Source organism: Aotus nancymaae, unplaced genomic scaffold (genome assembly GCF_030222135.1).
Source record: "Aotus nancymaae isolate 86718 unplaced genomic scaffold, 86718_ANA_hifiasm-v0.15.2.pri h1tg000014l, whole genome shotgun sequence".
Taxonomy (NCBI): Eukaryota; Metazoa; Chordata; class Mammalia; order Primates; family Aotidae; genus Aotus; species Aotus nancymaae.
The window spans coordinates 72591643-72598458 of record NW_026988425.1 but is presented as its reverse complement, the minus strand read 5'-3'; the positions used below and the strand labels follow the sequence as shown (position 1 = coordinate 72598458).

Below are 6816 nucleotides of genomic sequence, written 5' to 3'. Positions count from 1 at the left end.
AAGACTCCCTCTCAAAAAAAAAAAAAAAAAATAGAGCCAGGTGTGGTGGCTCGCGCCTGTAATCCCAACACTTTGGGAGGCCAAGGCAGGTGGCTCACGAGGTCAAGAGATCAAGACCATCCTGGTCAACATGGTGAAACCCCGTCCCTACTAAAAATACAAAAATTAGCTGGGCGTGGTGGCACACGCCTGTAGTCCCAGCTACTTGGGAGGCTGAGGCAGGAGAATTGCCTGAACCCAGGAGGCGGAGGTTGCGGTGAGCTGAGATCACACCATTGCACTCCAGCCTGGGTAACAAGAGCAAAACTCCGTCTCAAAAAAAAAAAAAAAAGAAAAGAAATTGTTCATTTTATAGCTGAAAGTTTATATCCTGTAATCAACATCTCTTCATTTCTCCTACTCCTCAGCCTTTGGCAACCATCATTCTACTCTCTGTTTCTATGAGTTTGACTTTTTTAGATTCTACATGTAAGTGAAATCATGCGTTATGCGTCTTTCTGGGTCTGGCTTACTTCACTTAGCATAATGTCCTTTGCTTTCATCAATGTTGTTGCATATTGCAAGATTTTCTTCTTTTTCGTGGCTTGAATAGTATCCCATTGTATATATATGTATACCAAAATTTTCTTTCTTTTTTTTTAAATTTTTTTTTATTTTTAAAGATGGGGTTTCACCATGTTGGTCGGGCTGGTCTTGAACTCCCGACCTCAGGTGATCCGCCCGCCTTGGCCTCCAAAGTGCTTGGATTACAGGTGTGAGCCACCACGCCCCACCCCAAAATTTTCTTTATTCATTCAACCATCCATGGACACTTAGGTTGTTTCCATATCTTGGCTATTGTGAATAATGCTGCAATTCACATGGGAATGCAGGCATTTCTTTGAGATACTGATTCCATTTCCTTTGGATACATACTCAGATGTGGGATTACTGGATTGTATGGTAGTTCTATTTTTAATTTTTTTTCCAATTACCTCTGAACTTTTTATCGGCCTCCTGCTCCCCAAAGGATACTCTGCTACTGCTGGCTCAATGTCTCAGCACTTTGGTGTCATTGGTCTCAGACACCTCTATGCTGTCCACTATCCTGCAGGTGGTGATCTTCTGGGTGGTTTGCGTGGAGTTGCTGCTGACCAGGCGTCACCAGGATTGAAGTCCTCCCTGTCCTCCAGCAGGTGGCGATAGGTGGCTATCTCAGCTTCGAGCTTGATCTTGATGTTCAGCAGGGCCTCATACTCCTGGACCTGGCACTGCCCCTCTGCCCAGGTCTGTGCCAGCTCTGACTCCAGTTGCAGCAGAACCTTGTTGAGATGCTCCATCTGCCTGGCATAGCGGGTCTCCACCTCCCTCAGGCCGTTCTCCAACCTGGCTTTCAGATTTCTCACTCAGTTCAGGTTAATCTCCAAGGCCTGGATGGTACGTCTCAGCTCCATGAGCATCACCTCAGCAGATCTCTGATCTCAGCGGACTGCTCGTTGCTCTCCTCAGTCTGCTAGGACCAGTACTTGTCCAGCTCCTCTCGGTTCTTCTGAGCCAACTTGTCATATTGGGCCTGGATGTCTGCCATGATCTTGCCAGAGTCCTGTGGAGGGGGCATCTACCTCCACAGGCAACCCAGAACTGCCAATCTGGGCTTGAGGGCCTTTTTCTTCCTCTGTGTGGGTCTTCTTCATGAAGAGCAGCTCCCCCTTGAGAGCCTCAGTCTCTGTCTCCAGCTGCAGCTAAGTGACATTGGTGTCATCAATGGTCATGCTGAGCCCATGAATGTCACTCCCCACAGACTGGTGCATGGCCAGCTCTGTCTCATACTTGACTCTAAAGTCACCAGCAGCAAGACCAAGATGGGCATTGTCAATCTTCAGAACGATGCTGGCATTGTCCACAGTATTTGCAAAGATCTGAGTCCTCAGGTCCTCGATGGTCTTGAAGTAATGGCCCCAGTCTCTGATCTGGGGTTCTGTCTTCTCCAGGTGCTCCCAGATTTTGCCCTCCAGCCTCCAATTCTCAGTCTCCAGGCTCCTTACTCTGTCCAGATAGGAGGCCAGGCAGTCATTCAGGCCTTGCATGGTCTACTTCTCATTCTGGATATCCCCTATTCCCTCCCAGTCCCCTGACCTCCAGCTGCCCCAGAAGCTGGTGGAGTGGGACATGGAGATCCGGGAACCTGAGCCCCCAGCAACTGCACAGACGCTGGCCAGGATGCAGACCAGTCAGGCCATGTAGCTGGGCAGGTGGACAGAGCCTGGGACCAGTAGTTGGTGGAGGAAGTTGTGGAGTGAGTGGTAAAGCTCATGCTGTCTGGGGAGGAAAGCAAGAGGAAATGACAGGTTTTGCAGAGGACCTGATTTTTTTTTTTTTTTTTTGAGCCAGAGTCTCACTCTGTTGCCCAGGCTGGAATGCAATGGCATGATCTCAGCTCACTGCAACCTCCACTTCCCAGGCTCAAACAATCCTCCCATCTCAGCCCCCCAAGTATCTGGGACTATAGGAGTGTGCCACCACACCTGGCTAATTTTTGTATTTTTGGGGGGTCTCGCTATGTTGCTGAGGCTGGTCTCAAACTCCTGGGCTCAAGCAATTCCCCTCCCTCAGCCTCCCAAAGTGCTGGGACTGCAGATGCAAGTCATCATACCTGGCCCTATTTTTAACTTTTGAGGAACCTCCATACTCTTTTTCATAATGGCTGTACCAACTTATATTCCTACCAACAATGTTCAAGAGTTCTTTTTTCTCTGCACCCTTACCAAAACTTCATGTCCTTTGTCTTTTTGATAACCATTCTAACAGGTGTGAGGTGATACTTCACTGGAGTTTTGACTTGCATTTCTCTGACAATTAGTGCTGTGGAGCATTTTTTATGTACCAGGTGGCCATTTGTATGGCTTCCTTGGAAAAATTGATATTCAAGATATTTTGCCCATTTAAAAAATTGGGTTATTTGTTTTTTTCTTGGTGAGTTGTATGAGTTCCTTATTTTTTAATATTAACTTTTTTTTTCAGAGTCTCACTCCATCATCCAGGCTGCAGTGCAGTGGTATGATCTCAGCTCATTGCAATCTCTGCCTTCCAGGTTCAAGCAATTCGCCTGCCTCAGCCTCCCGAGCAGCTGAGATTACAGGTGTGCGCCACCAGGCCTGGCTAATTTTTGTACTTTTAGTAGAGATGGGGTTCCACCATATTGACCAGGCTGGTCTTGAACTCCTTACCTCAAGTAATCCACCCACCTCGGCCTCCCAAAGTGTTGGGATTACAGGCATGAGCCACCATGCTTGGCCTATATTAACTTTTTTTCAAATGTGAAGTTTACAAATATTTGCTCCCATTTCATAGATTGCCTTTTCATTTTGTTGGTTGTTTCCTTTGCTGTGCAGAGCGTTTTAGTCAGGCACAGTGGCTCACGCCTGTAATCCCAGCACTTTGGAAGGCCAAGGCAGGCGGATCACCTGAGGTCAGGAGTTCGAGACAAGCCTGACCAACATGGAGAAACCCCATCTCTACTAAAAATACAAAAAAATTAGCCAGGTGTGGTGGCACATGCCTGTAATTCCAGCTACTTGGGAAGCTGAGGCAGGAGGATCACTTGAACCTGGGAGGCAGAGGTTGCAGTGAGCTGAGATTGCACCATTGCACTCTAGGCTGGGCAACAAGAGTGAAACTCCATCTCAAAAAAAAAAATTAGCCAGGTGTGATGATACGCACCTGTAATCCCAGCTACTGAGGAGGCTGAGGAGGGAGAATCGCTTGAACCCAGGAGGGAGAGATTGCAGTGAGCCAAGATCATGCCACTGCACTCTAGCCTGGGTGACAGAGCGAGACTCTGTCTCAAAAAAACAAAAACAAAAACAAAAACAAAAAAACAGAAGAGAAAGAAAAAAAAGAAATAAGAAAAAGGAAAAAACAGAAAAAGAAAAAGAAAGGAATTAAAGTATACTGCTACAGAAATTCAACAAATCACAGAGAAAGAAAGCAAGATTGAAAGAAAGGAACAACAAAGTAGTCAGTAATAGTTAACAAAATGGCAATAGTAAATCCTTACCTATCAATAATTACTCTACCTACCAATAATTATTATTATTTTTTTGAGACAGAGTTTCACTCTTATCACCCATCCTGGAGTGCAATGGCATGATCTCAGCTCACTGCAACCTCCACCTTCTGGGTTCAATCAATTCTTCTGCCTCAGCCTCCTGAATAGCTAGGATTACAGGCACCTGCCACCACACCCAGCTAATTTTTATATTTTTAGTAGAGATGGGGTTTCTCTGTGTTGGTCAGGCTGGTCTCAAACTCCTGACCTCAGGTGATCTGCCCACCTTGGCCTCCCAAAGTGCTGGGATTACAGGCATGAGCCACTGTGCCTGGCACTAATAATTACTTTAAATGTAAATGAATTAAATTCTCCAATCAAAAGACAGAGGAGCTGAATGGATTTTAAAAAAAAAAAAAAAGTCCTGGCCAGGCGCAGTGGCTCACACCTGTAATCCCAGCACTTTGGGAGCCTAAGGCAGGTGGATCCCAAGTTCAGGAGTTCAAGACTAGCCTAGCCAAGATGGTGAAACCCCATCTCTACTAAAAATACAAAAATTAGCTGGGCATGGTGGTGAGCACCTGTTATCTCAGCTACTCAGGAGACTGAGGTAGAGAATTGCTTGAATCCAGGAGGCAGAGGTTGCAGTGAGCTGAGATTGTGCCATTGCACTCCAGGCTGGGTGACAGAGGAACACTCTGTCTCAAAAAAAAAAAAAAAAAAAAAAAAAAAAAACAACAAAAAAAACCCAGACCCAACAATATGATACTTACAAGAGACTTATTTTAGCATTAAGAGGACAAACAGACTGAAAGTGAAGGGATGGAAAGAGATATTTCATGCAACCAGCAACCAGGGGAGAACAAGGGTGGCTATACTTACATCAGACAAAACAATCTTTCAGCTCCCTCTCTCTCCTCCCACTCCTCTTCCCTCCATTAAAAAAATAAAAAGAGGCCAGGCATGGTGGCTCATGCCTGTAATCCTGCACTTTGGGAGGTCAAGGTGGGCAGATCACAAGGTCAGGAGATCAAGACCATCCTGGCCAATATGGTGAAACTCCATCTCTACTAAAAATACAAAAATTAGCTGGGCATGGTGGTGAGCACCTGCAGTCCCACTCCCGAGTGGGAGGCTGAGGCAGGAGAATTGCTTGAACCCAGAAGGCAGAGGTTGCAGTGAGCTGAGATTGCGCCACTGCACTCCAGCCTGGCTACAGCACGAGACTCTGTCTCAAAAAAATAAAAATTAAAATTAAAAATAAAAAGAAAGAAAGAAAAAAGAAAAAAATAGACTTTCATTTAGTCTGTCATGAGAAACAAAGAAGGTTAATATATGATGTTAAAAGGGTCAATTAATCAAGGATATTACAATTGTAAATATACATGCACCCAGTATTGGAGCACCTTAATATAGAAAGCAAATATTAACAGAACTCAAGGGAGAAACAGACAGATATACAATAATAAAGAACTTCAATACCCCACTTTCAACAATGGAATTATCCAGACAGAAAAATCCGTAAGGAAACAGAAGACTTGTATAATGCTGTAGACCAAATAAACCTAACATCTGTTCATATATATAGCATTCCATCCAACAGCAGTGGAATACACATTCTTTTCAAGCACACATGGAACATTCTCCCAGATAGATCATGTTTTGGGCCACAGAACAAGTCTTAACATATTTAAGAGTGTTAAATTCATCTAAAGTATTTTTTCTGACCATAATGGTATAAAAGTAGAAATCAATAACTGGAAAAAATTTGAAAAATTAATAAATATGTAGAAATTAAATGGCATACTCCTGAACAACCAATGGATCGAAAAAGAAATCAAAAGTGAAATCTAAAAGTATCTTGAGACAAACAAAAATGGAAATGCAACATGCAAAACTCATGAGACACAGCGAACACAAGGGTAAGAGGAAAGTGGATAGCAATAAATGCCTACATTAAGAAAAGAGGGCTGAGCTCGGTGGCTCATGCCTGTAATCCCAGCACTTTGAGAGGCCGAGGTGGGTGGATCACAAGGTTAGGAGTTCGAGACAAGCCTGGCCAAGATGGTGAAACCCCGTCTCTACTAAAAATACAAAAATTAGCTAGGCATGGTGGCAGTTGCCAGTAGTCTCAGCTGCTCAGAAGGCTGAGGCAGGAGAATCGCTTGAACCCAGGAGGTGGAGGTTGCAGTAAGCCAAGATTGCGCCACTGCACTACCTGGGCGGCAGAGTAAGACTCCACCTCAAAAAAAAAAAAAAGAAAAAAGAAAGATCTCAAATAAACAACCTAACTTCACATCTCAAGGAACTAGAAAAAGAAAAACAAACTAAGCCCAAAGTTTGCAGAAAGGAGAAAATAAAAATAGGAGCAGAAGTCTTTAAGTATTTTAAATCCAAGATCTTGGGCCTGTTTTGACCCTTTTGAATTCAGGCTTTGTCTCTTTACTTAAATTAACTTCATTAAAGTATGTTTCACTTCTGAAAGTTTTGCAAAAGCCCTTGTAAAAAATAGTGATTTTCCACTGAGTTCTTGTTTTTCAATAATTTTTCCCGTTTCTTTTCATTCTTGTTCTTCACTGTGGCCTAAAATAACAAGGGGATTTACCACTGGCATTTGATTTGTTCCTTCAAGCCCTTTGATTACATCTTTAATCCCTCAGAGAGATTCGTATGATTCTTATTTGTATCTTGGATTTCACAAAAGATTTCTTTGTATCTTTGATGATCTCTGATAATCCGACAACGTTCTCAGACTTTTTTTTTTGAGATAGGGTCTCACTCTGTCACCC

At 43.8% G+C, this 6816-nt stretch overlaps 1 pseudogene; it reads right to left on the bottom strand.

Moving 5' to 3' along the window:
* Positions 1-1029: 1029 nt before the first annotated feature.
* On the bottom strand, positions 1030-2293 carry LOC105723840 (keratin, type I cytoskeletal 18-like; annotated as a pseudogene).
* Between the last annotated feature and the right edge of the window lie 4523 nt (positions 2294-6816).